Source organism: Mugil cephalus, chromosome 16 (genome assembly GCF_022458985.1).
Source record: "Mugil cephalus isolate CIBA_MC_2020 chromosome 16, CIBA_Mcephalus_1.1, whole genome shotgun sequence".
Classification (NCBI taxonomy): domain Eukaryota; kingdom Metazoa; phylum Chordata; class Actinopteri; order Mugiliformes; family Mugilidae; genus Mugil; species Mugil cephalus.
Genome location: NC_061785.1, coordinates 3,262,095 through 3,278,277, shown reverse-complemented (window position 1 = coordinate 3,278,277; position 16,183 = coordinate 3,262,095). Strand labels below are relative to the sequence as shown.

Genomic DNA, 16,183 nt, shown 5'->3' with positions numbered 1-16,183 from the left:
TTCAAATTCTTTTCGTGGCACCAGATTGTGGTCAAGCAGGTTTCTGATGGGTTTTACCCCCCAGTGAAAGGGGCTTTACTGTTGAATTAGTTTTTTGGTTCCTACACAAACAAGTTAAGCAAATTTCTGATGGGGTTTCCTATTTAAACCTCAGCTTCCCACCAATCTCTCAGAACTGAAGAAGTTACTCGGATGAGTGGCAAAACTTCTTCTACAAGTCCAGTTACCTTTTTTCAACGTTGGATTACTGGTTAATACCAAGTCTGCAGCTGCACCAGCAGAGGGCGCTCCTGTTCAAGGAGGTGTTTGTTGCTTTGCATGTAGTCAGGTGGAAGTGATGTTTCTCTATACCTCTGAGACAAACACTGCAATAAATGGTAAAGTGCACATGCCCAAGTCTGATTTGTATTTTATGGCAGGTTTTGTTTTTAGGGGGTTTGGGTTTATTTCACTTCAAACTGACAGCTGAAAAGCAAAGGAGGGGACGTAATTTCCCTTAAGCCCCTTTCACATGGATCCGGGTTTTTCACTCAATGTGAAAGGGTTGACCCGGGATTCTATCAGCTCAGCTTGGCTTCGATGTGGACAGGAATGCCACATCGACCCGGGTTTTTCACAATGAGGTTGATGTATCTGCCTGTTACATTCTGATTTTGTCACTGGACGGCATGTGACCAGAGCAGAACAGAGCAAAGTTTTGGTCTACTCCCATAAAGACCAGTCTTTGAAGGGTAAAGGTTTTTGTTCATTTTTTTTCCAACCAAACAAATCAAATGTGTTGTTACACGATTGTTAATGTAAGCGCATAGGTGAACTAGCTCTATGCCATGTTCGGAAAATTGCACCAATCAGGGAATGTATGTGCGAATGTATTTATATACTGATTAACTATTTTTTTTAAATGATCATGGCAGCGCTCTGAGTTCTGGCGATGTTAAAGTGCGCCAAAGGCGAGTCGACCCGGGTCTGAACATCTCTTGTCGACCTGGGATTTTCAATGTCAAAGGGGTATTGAATTCTGAACCGAATGTCAGGTCCAGCCCCGCTGTCGTTGCTTAACCAGCGTTCAGCTCCATCTGTGATGCCTGAAGAGACACAAGTACAGGGGGAGATAAGTTGGTTCATACTTCTACACCTGGGAAAGGATTACGGTTTACGTTGGAGCTGGAGTTAATACATTTGCATCTTCCATGCATGTCTCAGCTGCATATTGCTAATGCTAGCACAGCTTTCGAGCTAGCCTAGCTATTAGCCCAGTAGCGAGTCAGCTACTGAGCTACCCCTGGATGGATCCTCCTTTGCTCTGATTTACTTCCATACGGACTACCGTATTCCATTTAATACTGCACAGGCTGTCTCATTACCCAAATTCTACTGTCCTGGTATCCAACAGTGTCTTACATCGCATCCACCCACCTTGTCCCGGACCCACAACAATGGTCAGAACCCCAGTTGCTTTGGATGGCTGAGGGACCTGCTCCAAAGGCAGACACCTTTCTTCAGTGTCTCCATTCTGTGCTGTTAATGACATGTCTAAATTCCAGCATTGACATTTGACTACTACCCAGAGATGTCCATACTTTCTGTACTACTAAAAATTGCAGGACTTACTATTCTGTCTGTGTTATGCTCTCTGCTGTATTATTTTATGCTATTGCAGCAATTCATCTCTCCCCTTCAGTTATCTGCCAAATCTTCCATGAAAAATTCTATTTATTCTTTTCTATTTATCTCAGGTAATACACATCCCAACCCAACCCCAACCCCTATTGTTAATCACACTGTTCCTAATCTGTCATTCATTGATTTCTATGACTGCAAGTTTATGGATTTCTTACAGATTACAGATTAACATCTGCTCTCTGTTTCTCTCTTTCTGTTGCTGCTACAGACCACCTTCTATCTCACTCTGCTCTCTAACTACACTGAGAGGAGATGTGTGATGCCAGAAGTTCACTGAATTTATTCTATTGGGTGATCTAAACTGGGATGTGACTAACATCCCAGATAAAATAAGGTTTACAGATAAGGGTTACAGCTACGTGATGCTCTTGACCTCTTCCAAAAACAGACATGATCTGAAATCTCCTTCATCCTTGCGAATGCCCCTTCTAATTGTAAATCCAGTGTCTTTAGTCATGATCTGAGTGATCACTGTGCTATTGCCTGCATGCATACACTCTGGCTCCCCAGTTAGACGTCCACCTGTGACTGTAAGCAACCACACTCTGAAGAAGGCTTTGCTTCTTAATCAACACTTGGTCAACTCAACCCATGTCTTCTCTTTTAAGCCTCCCACTGCTGCTCCATCAAAGTCACCTACTACTTCCAGCTCTGGTTTCCAGCTTCCAACTCCTTTAGACCCATCGTGACCTCAGAGGTTTTAGAGGAGCTCATCAAGCTAGACTCAAACAAGTCATCCACTTGAGGTCAAGGAGTTATGGAAAATGAATGAATGAGTTACCTTTACTGGAAAACTACAATCAAAGTCTTCTATGTAATTTTCACACAGCAATTATTCTAAACAAAAGCAGGGATTTCATATATTTAGAGACATAATAATATCCTAATTTAAGTATTCATATTATTTGTAGTATTTTATCGTCTATTCAATCCACTTCTTTTTTTTTCTTTTTTCATCTTATACAGCTATGAGTTTTTATCTTAAGATTATGTTGGTCATTCTGTTTTATGTCCACTGACAGGCAAGATGGTGAAGTTGCATAAGAGTTCAGTTGATCATTAACTTTGTTAGCTTTGATCAAGTGTTATTTTATGGACAGTAATAAGATGATTGTCAGAAAGCAGTGAAACTGAAACAGTTCATCGGTGTAGTTGACTTAGTGTGGGATGTGGGGACACAGATACAGACAATATGAGAGAAGTAAAAGTAAAAATGTAATTTTCCATTACAGAACATTAAGCAATGAAATCTGGCTGTAGCAGAAGGCAGTTTGTTCACCGAAGGGCTGGAGAGAGGTACAATGGTGAGTTTCTGCAGGCAACAGTGAAGCATGGTGGAGGCTCCTTGCAAGTCTGGGGATGCATTTCTGCAAATGGAGTTGGGGATTTCCCTGGGTGCCACAGCGGCTCAGAGGTTAGCGCTGATGCATGATCCAAAGACATGCTCATTAGGCTGATTGGTGACTCTCTCAAGTTACATATCGCAGACTCTTATATCGCCTCAGGTGTGCCTTTTTGTTCCTGACTTGCAGTATCTGGATTCATAGGACTACCTTATTAATGTTTCTTTGTCCTACTCTGGAGTCACTGAAAGCATTCAAGAGCCTAGAGGGGTCCAAATGGAAACACTCAGGCTTCATGATAGACATCCAATTCTGGAGTTAGTCATCACTGTTACGTTGTTATGATGGCAGCATAATGTAATGAGCTAATCACTGTGCTAAATAGTCTCTGTTATATCTATATATCTTTTATGATGTTAACACAGTTTAAATTAATGTCTAAATGCACCACAATATACACAAAATTATTGTTTTATTTTTATATATTATACAAGTGCATTGTATTGTGTAGAGTAACATACAGTAACAAGTAACTGTCTTATTGTGAGTAGTTCTAGGGCTGAATGAGCAACAGCCCTTTGTAATCCACAGTATAAACATTAGCCTAACTTGCCTTTATGAAAACAAAAATCTGATGGACATCGTATTAAAACATGCTAAATAAACAGGACATCACGTTTGGAAAATGCTGGATTCTGTCCCTGATATAAAGTGATCGCTCAACAAGTCAAACCCGCGTCTTAGAGGATCTCACTGTTCCGTTCTCTTTCCGATCTTTGGGAATCCTAAAAAAACATTTCCACTTCGCTCGTCTCTGACTATTCTGGCATCCTGTGCACCTAATCTACTGTTAGTGCAAAGTAATAAAGACAAACTGCAAAACCTTTTTTGTAACTGTCACCTTTTCTTTCTTTTAGGTTTAGTTAGGATTCACCTGTCAGAGAATTGACACAGGCCTTCTGAGGGTGTATACATTATGTATATAAATCATTAGCAAGGAACACGGCACGTGAGGTCTTATCTACAGCTATAAAATACAGTGAAACTGTTGTGCCAGGCAAAGTTATAAAATGACTGGTATGCTTTTCAGTTAGCCATAACTCATCTTAAGCTTAGTTATAGGAACGTTAATCAATTACTCAATTACTAGTGATATTGTTTGTGTGTGTAAGTGAAGTATTTTTTGGAAAGTGAGGACATTTTTGGCGGCCCTCACTTTTTTGCTGTTTTGAAGATTAAAACTCAGCTTTAGGGTAAAGGTTACAATTAGGTTATGGTTATGGTAAGGGGTTAAGGAATGCATTATGCCAATGAGTGTCCTTACAAAGACAGAAGTACAAGGATGCGCGTGTGTGAGTGAGTGAGTGTTTAGTGCCGTGTCATATAATGACTGATGACTGGTTGGGAGATAAATGGCCAATGTAAAATAAAAAGCGGCACCCTACCACCCTGAAAGGAGTGGCTAACAATTTTGCTTTAGACTTAGACTTTATTGATCCACGAAGATGGACGCACAAGAAGTGAAGGTCTACTACATGAACCAGTTCTCCTAATGAACGCCCTAAACTAAAAACTGTTCCTGCATCTGTCTAATAAAGGTCGTATAAATCTGCTGGTTTTTAACTCGGTTTTGTTTCCCCTTATTGGATCATCTTGAAAATCCTCAGAAATAATTTGTGTGTGTAGATGCAGTTGTTTTTCCCTGGAGTTGAGATTATTGGTGTCATAAAGTCATCTGAGGTTTAGCTCTTTCACTACAGTATATTGTTCTGCTTTGACCAACCTCAGCCCCTTTTGTTACAACAATCAAAAACAACCAAACTCTAGCACTGGTTCTTGAACACCTTATTTATAGGCCTATATGTTTTTCTAACATTTCTTTCTCTTTATAAACTTAATTTTGTTTTTCTTTGGTGAAAGAATTTCCTTCAGGATTAATGTTTTATCTTCTCTTAGCTGCACATACAGTTGTGTTAACAGAGGCAGCAACATTGATTCCAACAACAACAACAACTACAACTACTACAACAGTTCCAGGTACTCTCCCAACAACATCATCCAGGTCACAGCTTCTTCAACAACAACACCAGTTTTCTCATGATGCTTCTTTTCTTTTCCAGATCCCTGTTCTTCAAACCCTTGTGGTAAAGGAAGCACGTGTGAGGCTCGAGCCAATAAGGGCTTTGTATGTCTGTGTCTGGCTGGTGATATGTACAACAACAAAACCCAACGTTGTGAGACTGGTAAGAATTTGTTTGACAATACCACTATGAGGTTGGTGCTGCATGAGGAAATGATATAACTAGTTAATAGTGTAATACCACTGTGTAGGGCAGTAATGTATCTTTGGAATGTAGGAAGACTATTAGTATGACTTGGTGTTGATGAAGGCACTTATTTTTACTTCCCTCATTTTTTTTAAGTCTCAGCTTTTGAAAAAGAACCTTTTTTTTTTTTTTTTAAATTCTTAAAGCTCTTAATGGCAGGTTTTAGTCTAGCTACACATCCTCCTGTTTCCAGACGCAGATGCTAAGCTAATTTTGATATGTTTCTATTCTGTTTTTTTTTGTTTGTTTGTTTTTTCTGAATTGATGTTATGAAAATAATGCCACAGTCTCGGTTTTTTCATGTTAAATGTGTCTCATAGTTTCTAATACTTAAGTAAATGTATGTAAAGGTGAACAGCGGAGTCACAGAATTAAACAGTAAACATGAAACAACAGTAAGACACAGTAAGACAGCTGAGCATCTGTCCTACTGTGATGTTTTCTTGTTTTAGCCAAAGTTTTCCCTGGACAAATACAACTGCCTGACATAGTATATGAAAACAGTATGTCAGACAAGGCATCACCAGCGTTCAAACAGACTGTGGACCATATTACCGAAGAGGTGAAATATGCATTTTCTCTCTATCTTTTAGTTATACTGACACTTTGGTATTAAACCATATGCCTGTGTTGTCAGGTGATGACTTAATAATATTTCTTTCTTCCAAAACACAGCTGGACAAGAGTCTGGGATCTGATCCTACTTACATTCAATCTACAGTGCTGGAACTGAGGTAAGTTTGGAGTATAGAATTAACCATCCATCTATCTTGAACCAGTTCACTCAGATCCTCCTGCACTTAATAATTACCATCATTAAGAGTGATTTCTGTCCCTACAGGCCAGCTGGCAACAGTCAATTAAGGGCGTTGACCGGGGTCAATGCATCAGTAGAGATCATCTACTCACCAGAATCTGACATCACAGCATCAGATGTTGTAGCAGAGGTGCAGAAGGCCACTGAACGCACCGACGGTCCACTAACAGTGGCAATTTTTGTTGGTGAGTTAATTAGTTAATCCAATCATTAACTACAACAATAGAAAAAATGTATCAGAAAAAAAACTCTTTTCCCTTGCCCCTTTAGGCTTTAAATAAAGGAGTGTGACTGTAGACTATTCCAGGAAGGCAAAGATTGTCAATTCTAACCATGAAAAGCATATGCTGTTTAAGACAACCCTGATCTGTCATTTGTCTTGATGAGTTGTTTGGAAAGTTTTGTGCATATTTTGTCCACGATGTTTGTTTCACTGAAATAACTAATAATTACAGATGAAGACCTGTGTGCGAGGAACCCATGTGATGTAAACAGCACAAGATGCTCTTCAAAAGATGGAACTTTCAACTGCACCTGTCTGAACGGCTACGTTCGAACTGAATTCTGTACGAGACTCTGTCTTGGTGAGTGGATTTATTTTTAGACTTTTAAATTTCTGAATTGCATTACTATTTGTTTGACCGAAAATCTCCCCCTCTCCCCTACTATGGATTTCTTGCCCTACTACAGCAGCTCCAGGTACTACTACAGCAGCTCCAGGTACTATTCCCAACAACATCATCTACAGGTCAGAGCTTCTTCAGAAATAAACAAACTGACTTTTAAATGTTTTGAATTTTAGTCACTGTTTGTCCCCCTGGACAACACCTAGTGGAATCTACGTGTAAAAAGTAAGTGCTTCCTTCCTTCCATCCATCCATCCATCCTTCCATCCATCCATCCATCCATGATAAAGTCATTTTCTGTGTCTTTCAGTTGTCCATTTGGTTATTCTGGTTTTAACTGCCATGAAAGTGAGTATGCAGCACATCATTAACAATGAATGAGAGAAACAGCACAATTACATAACAACAATCTGTCACTAACATTTAGATCTGATGTGATTAGGACTTCCTTCGAGGATCTGTCTATGTCACCAATGATGTTTCCATTTTGTTCTTTTAGATACTATGATGATTCTGGTGATTGTCGGCTCTGTGCTCGGTGGACTGCTGCTCATTGCCCTCATCCTCCTGATAGCAGTGTACGTCTCGTGAGCTTCTCACTTATTCATTCACCCACTTACAAACATTCAGTTATTCATTTTCGTATACTCGACACAAATGCATTTTTGGAAATCCTCTGAATACCTGAAAATGTATTTTCAACTGTCCAAAAGTAGTACAGGCTAAGGGTTATTTAGACAAGTCAGGTTGTTGACTTTACTGTTGTTTCATGACGTCGACTAGTCACTGATCACATGACAATAAGAGGTAGAAGACAGATGAGGTGTCCTGTGGGTTGTTGCACAAAAGATGAAGCCCATACTACTGTTATACGTATGCTAGTCCTAAAATATAACTAAAGTACTACTGCAATTCACCAAACGTCCTATGGTAACAGAGAGAAAGAGGCTGCACATCCACTACTGAATAAAGTTATTAGAACTTTGCAAATAAATACCTGCTACACTATCCCATCAACAACACTGTGGAGTACTATTAAATGCTAGCGATGGTGCTGAGTTGCAGCCTGTTTTCATACAGGCTATACATATCTGTAGCTTCCAGTTTGTAGCACATGAGCTGTCTGTTCTCAGCATGTGTATCCAGGTCAAGATTACAGATTTCATTGCTTTCTGCTGTGTTTTTATTAGTGACGTCATCAGAGACAAGTCAATAAGTCGACTTACTAAAACATCTGAAGTCATACAACACCTGGTACAGACACAGTAACAATAGAACCCTATATAAACCTTCCTTTAATCTCTTTAGGTTGTCAAAGCTGGGATAACAGGGCCAACATGTTTCCCAGCAACAGCCGGCAAAACCTGGTGGACAGGAACTTGGTGAGTATGCCTCTAATCCTAACTCTCATTGTGTGTTTTGTTGATGTTTTTATGTTGAAGAAACTTTTTTTTCCTTTTCCATGGCAGAGGCCAAACAACAACGAATATGACATCGACCCATATGCCCAGAGCTCATATGATGGAAGACAGGCTAGTTAATGCAGAATCACAGAGGGACAGACACAAGAGAGACAATATACCATCCATTTATAGTAAGAGCTGTATAAATACAACTCTGACAACTCTGTGTGTATAACACAATGTAGCCTTTTACCACTCTGACTTGTACAGTCATGAGTTATATTCTGATCCATTTCAAGTTGCCATAAATCAATCCTGTTTGTCACTGACTACATAAAATGAAGTTTGCGATATGTTTTCCGGATTTTGTCTTGCTGTCAGTAAATCAATATATTACTTATTTGTTTATTCACGTGGAAACAGAAACCCCGAAAGGAGGAGCTGTTTAATGTCATTTGTTGTTATTTTCTAATTGATTTTCTTGCCTGTAGAATGTTCTGGTTCACAAAAATCTGTTTCCAGTGTTTAATGTGTGTTTAACGCAGGCTTTGTAAATGAGACGAGGATGTTCAGATGTAATTTAAAATCAACTGTTCCTCTTAAATGTTTACTACAATGAAATGTTTGTGTTTTGAAAGAAAGGACTTCACACTATTTGTGATTATTGCTGGATTCTTTCACAGACGAAAATTAAAACTGAGCTTTCGGATCAGGATGATAGCCGCAGTGTTTTGTGTTTTAAATATTTTTTACTGATCCAAATCATTTTAATCCTACTGCACACAGATCAGCCACAACATTATGACAGGAGAAGTGAATGACATTGACGTATCTTACAATACAATGTTGTGCTGGGAAACGTTTGGACCTGGCATCCATTCATGTGGACATTGTTTAGACATGTAGCACCCACCTAGACCAGACCAGGAACCCCCACCCCATAACAATGACACTCTTTGATGGCAGCAGCAAATCCCCAGCAGGATGCAGCCTGACACAGACACACACAAAAACACTTAGGAACAACTCAAAAAACATGAAGAACTGCATGTGCATGTGCTGACCTGGCCTCCAAATTCACTAAATCCCAAACTGATCAGGTATGCGTGGGATGATCCACAGAGGCCCCTCCCCTCAAAGGCCCCCCACTAACAACATCATGTTGCCAAACACCACAGGACACCCTCAGATTCTTTGATTATCCACCATAAGGGAGACCTTCACAATACTAGGACATTTTTCCTGAGTCATAGGACTGACTTGGGGCTGTGTACAGTCATGCTGAAGTGGAATTAGTTTGTGGAAACAGAGTAATTTCTCTTGATTTCACTTTAATATCATGTGAAAAATATACAATTTATTAGAGAATTTAAAGAGCATTTATTCTGGAATTCCACATCAGAATTCCCGAATTTCCCGGGTGGCATCTTGAGGTTGTCTTCTATTAGGGTGAAATGGAATTACTCTGTGGAAACAGGAAGGTTTCTTTTTATTGCTATTACAATCATGCGAAAAATAGCAAAATGATAAATTTATAGGGCTTTTATTCTGAAATTCCACATCAGAATGGCCTGAGTGACATTTCCTGAGTGACATCTTGTGTACAAGGAGGTGCTGTGTACAATGAGATCAGGGTGAAGTGGGTTTAGTCTGTGGAAACAGGGATTTTTAATTTTTTTATCTTAATTTAAAATCAAGCAATAAATAGTGAAAAGAAGCCCCCCCATGGCCCTGAATGATCTGTGCCCAGTGGTCCTCTCCTCCCAGGTAATCAAGCAACACATTGCCCTGACCAATTCACAAGTCGACCTGCTCCAATTTGCATATCAAAGCCACAAAGGTGTCCACGATGCCAAAGCCTTCATCATCGACACTATCCACAAATACCTGGAACTTCCCAACACCTCCACCTCCCGTCTTCTACAAGACCAGCAACCTTTTTTCGATGCTGGATTACTGGTTAACAGCCAGTCTACAGTCGTACCAGCAGAGGGCGCTCCTGTTCAAGTGAGGTGTTGTGGTTTGTTGCTTTGCATGTAGTCACGTGAAATTGATGTTTCTCTGTACCTCTGAGACAAAGACACTGCAATAAAAGGTTAGGTGCGCATGCCCAAGTCTGATCCGTATTTCATGGCAGGTTTTGTTTTTAGGGGGGTTTGGGTTTATTTCACTTCAAACTGACAGCTGAAAAGCAAAGGAGGGGACACAATTTCCCTTAAGCCCCTTTCACATGGATCCGGGTTTTTCGCTCGATGTGAAAGGGTCGACCCGGGATTCAGCTCGGCTTCGATGTTCACAGGAATGCTACGTCAACCCACTATTTTCGCTCTGATGTTGATGTATCTGCCTGTTACATTCTGATTCTGTCACTGGACGGCCTGTGACCAGAGCAGAACAGAGCAAAGTTTTGGTCTACACCCATAAAGGCCGATCTCTGAAGGGTAAAGATTTTTGTTCACTTTTTCAATCAAACAAATCAAATGTGTTCGTTATCGTTAATTGTTAATGGAAGCACATAGGTGAACTAGCTCTACACCATATTTGGGAAATTGCACCGATCAGCAACTCAACATGGTTAAGCAACGATGGCAGGTCCAGCCTCGCCATCATTGCTTAACCAGCGTTCAGCTCCATCTGTGATGCCTAAAGAGACACGAGTATGGGAGATAAGTTGGTTCAAGATACTACACCTCCATGCGGAGTTAATACATTTGCATATTCCTTGCATGTCTCAGCTGCTTATTACTAATGCAACCATAGCTTGCTAGCTAGCCTAGCTACTAGCCCAGTAGCAAGCCAGCTACTGAGCTATCCCTGGATGGATCCTCCTTCGATCTGGTTTACTTCCATTCGGACTACCGTACTCCATTTAATTCGGCACGGGCTGTCTCATTACCCAAATTCTACTGTCCTTGTATAAAAAAGAATTTTACAACTCATCCACCTGCCTTGTCCCGGAACCACAACAATGGTCAGAACCCCAATTGCTTTGGATGGCTGAGGGACCTGCTGCAAAGGCAGACACCTTTCCTTCAGTGTCTCTCTATTCTGTGCTAATAACAACATGTCTAAATTCCAGCATTGACATTTGACTACTGCCCAGAGATGCCCACACATTCTGTATTAAAAAATATTATCTGCCAAATCTAAGAGTACACTGTGGTTCTGCTCTCAGATGCATCTCAAAACAGCGGGGACTTCAACCATGTTTCTCTCTCTCATGTCCTCACCAACTTCACCCAGTATGTAGAGTGTGCAACGAGAGGGAGTAAGACCCTGGACCTCCTATATGCCAACGTGAAGAATGCATACAACTCTTCTTCTCTCCCTAACCCTGTGTGACTCAGACCATAACCTAGTACACCTCGACACCACCTACAGACCGATGGTGGGACAATAGTCGGCCAGCACCAGGACTGTAAAGGTTTGGTCTAGAGAATCAGAGGAGGCACTGCAGGAGTGTTTTAATGTCACAGACTCTCTTAGAGGAGGACTTCGGAGGTGACATTGAGGGTCTCTCTCGCTGCATAACAGACTATATTAAACTCTGTGAGGACAACATTGTCCCAACAAAAAATGTCCGTTGTTTTTCCACGGCTTGTTGGAAAAACAACGGACATTTTTTGTTGGGACAATGTTGTTGACATTAAAGGCGAAGAAGAAGAAGAGAGCCTTCATGGCCAAAGATATTGAGGAGCTCAGGACTGTTCAGAAGGAGCTGAGAAGAGAACTGAAAGTGGCCAGGAACAACTATAAGGAGAACATGGAGGCCAAGATGGGACAGAACAGCACAAAAGAGTTGTGGAAAGAGATGAAAAAGAAAACAGGCTGTGGGAAAACCTCGTCTGGAACTGATGGTGGCCCTGAATTCACATCAGAGGTAAACTTATTCTTCAATAGGGTTGACACCTCCCCTGTGAGCTCAGACTGTGGAGCTGTGTCTCCATCCCCCACCATGGTGCCCATTCACACCTCTGCTGTGGGTTCTGCGTCCCTCCCCATCAACACCCCGCCTCCCTCTCCCTCCCTCCAACCATCAGCAGTCTCAGCGGACAGTCCCCCCTCACCCACCAGCCAATCCCCTTGGATATCACCACAGTCGCCCCACCACCCACCACCCACGGCTTTACCCTCACCTCCTGCCAGGTACAGAGAAAGTTTTCCAGGCTGAGTCAGAATAAAGCCGAAGAGCCAGACAACATCGGCCTGGATTTTGAATTATCTCACTGGACGACCACAGTATGTCAAGGTGGATGGATGCACAACAGAGGTCCTGACGAGCAACACGGGGATGCCCCAAGGAATGGTACTGGCACCATTCTTCTTCACCCTCTACTCCTCCGACTTCCGCTACAACTCTGGCACTAGCCACCTCCAAAAGTTGTCCGATGACTCTTCCATAGTTGGATGTATCACCACAGAACTTTTTTGAGTGGAGTAACTGGAACCACCTACAACTCAACAGTCAGTAAGACTAAGGAGGTGGTGGTGGACTACAGGAGGAACCGGAGGAGTCCTGTCCTAGTCACCATCCAGGTTGAGGAGGTGGAGATGGTGGAGTCATACAAGTTCCTTGGGGTCCACATCAACAATAAATTGGACTGGTCTCATAATATGGACACCCTATATAGGAAAGGACAAAGCAGGATGTTCTTCCTGAGCAGACTGAGGTCACTTGGCATCTGTAGTAGACTCCTCAAGACCTTCTACCAGTCTATGGTGGCCAGCGTGCTCTTCTTTGCTGTGGTGTGCTGGTGGGGCGGACCAAGGCTGGTGAGGTCAACAGACTCAATAAACTGGTGAGGAAAGCCCGCTCAGTGGTGGGATTGAACTTGGACTGCTTAGAAACAGTGGCTGAGAAAAGGACAATATCTGTGCAATACTGTGGTTGATGGGCAGCTCATTTAGCAACAACAGCAGTGTGAACAGCACACACCCCTGACGTCACTGAGCCCATATGTAGCATACTTACACTGTCACTTTATTCGCAACTGCTGTCACTTTGTGTACTGTACTATTTGTGCGGTACTTTATGTTGCTTGTTGCCTGTTGCACTGTTTTTTTTTCTTCTTCACATTAACAAGGCCAACTACACAATAATGCAGTGACAACATGGGGAAATAAAAATGAAATAAAATTGAAAAATAGAAGGAAATTGTAAAATAATAAAATAATAAATGGTGGTGGGGTACACCACTCTTGTTGCAGCCTTATTCATTGTCTGTTAGGTCTGTTGAGCATTAGACCCTTCTTTTTTCATATACACAATCCATTTGTGCCACTGTTGGTCCACGGTCCCTGCTTTCATTCTGAGGTAATAAGTCAGTCGTTCCATCAAGCAAATCTCCTCAACAATACCCAACCACTGTCCTGGGCTTGGAGTGTCATTGTTCAGCCAGTTTCTTGTTATGGCCTTTTTACATGCCAAGATCAGTGTTTTGAAAAGATACAGGTCCTTCTTTCGGACAGTTCCTTCTGGGGCCAGACCCAGGTACAATATCCGGGGGCCCCTGGGTATCTTGTAGGAAAAAAATTCTTCCAGAATGTCTTAACTGTAAGTATCTGAACACGTCACCATTATCCAAATCAAATTCTCTTTTGAGTTTTTCAAAAGATTTAAAAGTTTTCCCCTCTAGGAGTGTACACATCGCTGTAATCCCCTTATCTCTCCACCTTGTGAATATGATCTCAGTTTCTCCCGGGCTAAACTGAGATGTTTGAGAAGGCCAAATTAAAAGTTTACTGTCTCTTTCTAATTTATATGTTTTAACTATCTCATACCAATTGTCAAATGCATTCTCAATGATTAAATTTTCTCCCTTATGGTCTGTATGTTCTTTCACACCTAACCTGGTTTGAGGTTGAGGAGTAATTATGTTCAATTCAATGTGCTTCCACTTAGCTTGGTACTCTGGAGAGCACCAGTAAACAAGGTATCTCATCTGGGTGGGATAATAGTATTGCCTTAGATTTGGTACTGCAAGACCTCCATATTCTCTATCAATCTGATCTCTAAAAGTATTTGTATCTTGGCTATGTATCTTGGCTATATTCAATTTATAACCTGACATTTCGCCATACTCATCTAAAGGCTCCATGCGTTTAGGCAGTGTTAAATTAGGATTCTGGAGATAGATGATAATGTCATCTGCAAAGAGTCCTATTACACGGTCCTCGTTTGCTATGTTGATTCCTCTCAACTCTTTATTTTGTTTGATACCCTGTGCTATGGGCTTGATGAAAATCGCAAAAAGTGCGGGGCTAAGACAGCAACCATGGCGAGTGCCTTTTATTAATCTGTTCTATAATATGTGAAGTTTGTCTGATGTTGTCTTGAGTTTGGCGGCCTTTTAATAAACCTTGTCCGATCCTCATTAATTGAGTCAGACAGGAGTTCAATTGTTTAAAGAGATAATAGATGTAAACAACTTATAATCTACATTTAATATAGAGATTGGATGGTATGATTAACAATTTTCTTTATTCTTCCCTTCTTTTGGAATGACTACCCCACAGATAAGGGTTACAGCTATGTGATGCTCTTAACCTCTTCCAAATTATTTCAGAGCCCACCAGACATAATCTGAAATCTCTTTCATCTGCCACATTGCATGCTGTCATCCTCGCTAATGCCCCTTCTAATTGTAAATCTCGTGTCTTTAGTCATGAACTGAGTGATCACTGTGCTATTGTCTGCATGCATACACTCTGGCTCCTCAGTTAGACGTCCACCTGTGAGTGTAAGCAACCACACTCTGCAGAACTTGCAGCTCAGGTACCTTCTCCTTTAGACCCATCCTGACCTCAGAGGTTTTAGAGGAGCTCACCAAACTAGACTCAACCAAGTCGTCCACTTGAGGTCAAGGAGTTATGGAAAATGAATGAATGAGTTACCTTTACTGGAAAACTACAGTCTTCTATGTGATTTTTGTGCAGCAATTATTCTAACAAACACAGGGATTTCATATATTTAGAGACATAATAATATCTTAATTTTAAGTATTCATATTATTTGTAGTATTTTATCGTCTATTCAATCCACCTATTTTTTTCCTTCTTTCATCTTCTACAGCTATGAGTTTTTATCTTAAGGTCATGTTGGTCATTCTGTTTTATGTCCACTAACAGGCAAGACGGTTAAGTTGCATCAGAGTCCAGTTGATCATTAAATTGGTTAGCTTTGATCAGGTATCATTTTATGGATGGTAATAGGATCATCGTCAGAAAGCAGTAAATCTGAAACAATGATATTCCCAATTGTCCAGTTCACCGGTGTAGTTGACTGGCTCATTTGACACTTGATATTTTATTCTTTTACACTCTGCTTATGTCATCCTGCGATGTGTTGTTCCACTCCTAGTTTTCGTTAACACTTCAAACAAATTGAAGATAACAATTTCTTTTTGTCAGTGATTGCACTGGACTTAATGGACACACATTTCTGAGTAGTGGTGTGGGGACACAAATACAGACAGTATATATGAGAGAAGTAAAAGTAAAAACGTAATTTTCCATTACAGAATATTAAGCAATGAAATCTGGCTGTAGCAGAAGGCAGTTTGTTCACCGAAGGGCTGGAGAGAGATACAATAATGAGTTCCTACAGGCAACAGTGGAGCATGGTGGAGGCTTCTTGCAAGTCTGGGGATGCATTTCTGCAAATACAGCGTCTCTTCGTCACTGTTACATTGTTATAACGGCAGCATAATGTAATGAGCTAATCACTGTGCTAAATAGTCTCTGTTATATCTATATATCTTTTATGACGTTAACACAGTTTAAATTAATGTCTAAATGCACCACAATATACACAAAATTATTGTTTCATTTTTATATATTATACAAGTGCATTGTATTGTGTAGAGTAACATAATAACAATAACAAGTAACTGTCTTATTGCGAGTTGTTCTAGTGCTGAATGAGCAACAGCCCTTTGTAATCCACATTATAAACATTAGCGTAACTTGCCTTTATGAAAAGAAA

At 40.8% G+C, this 16,183-nt stretch overlaps 1 protein-coding gene and 2 long non-coding RNA genes across 3 annotated transcripts in view; all 3 read left to right on the top strand.

The window, feature by feature from the left end:
• Positions 1 to 6,681, top strand: part of LOC125022368 — a 28,672-nt gene extending 21,991 nt beyond the window's left edge. Inside the window, exon 3 of the long non-coding RNA XR_007114432.1 lies at positions 6,626 to 6,681. This is a non-coding gene — a long non-coding RNA (uncharacterized LOC125022368). The remainder of the gene's footprint in view (positions 1 to 6,625) is intronic.
• The window catches only part of LOC125022361, a 123,108-nt gene that overhangs the window by 22,597 nt on the left and 84,328 nt on the right, over positions 1 to 16,183 (top strand). The gene's annotated exons all lie outside the window — the stretch shown is intronic.
• On the top strand, positions 4,822 to 6,088 carry LOC125022371. The gene is made up of 3 exons (XR_007114435.1): positions 4,822 to 5,269; positions 5,806 to 5,915; positions 6,029 to 6,088. It is a non-coding gene; the product is annotated as an uncharacterized LOC125022371 (long non-coding RNA).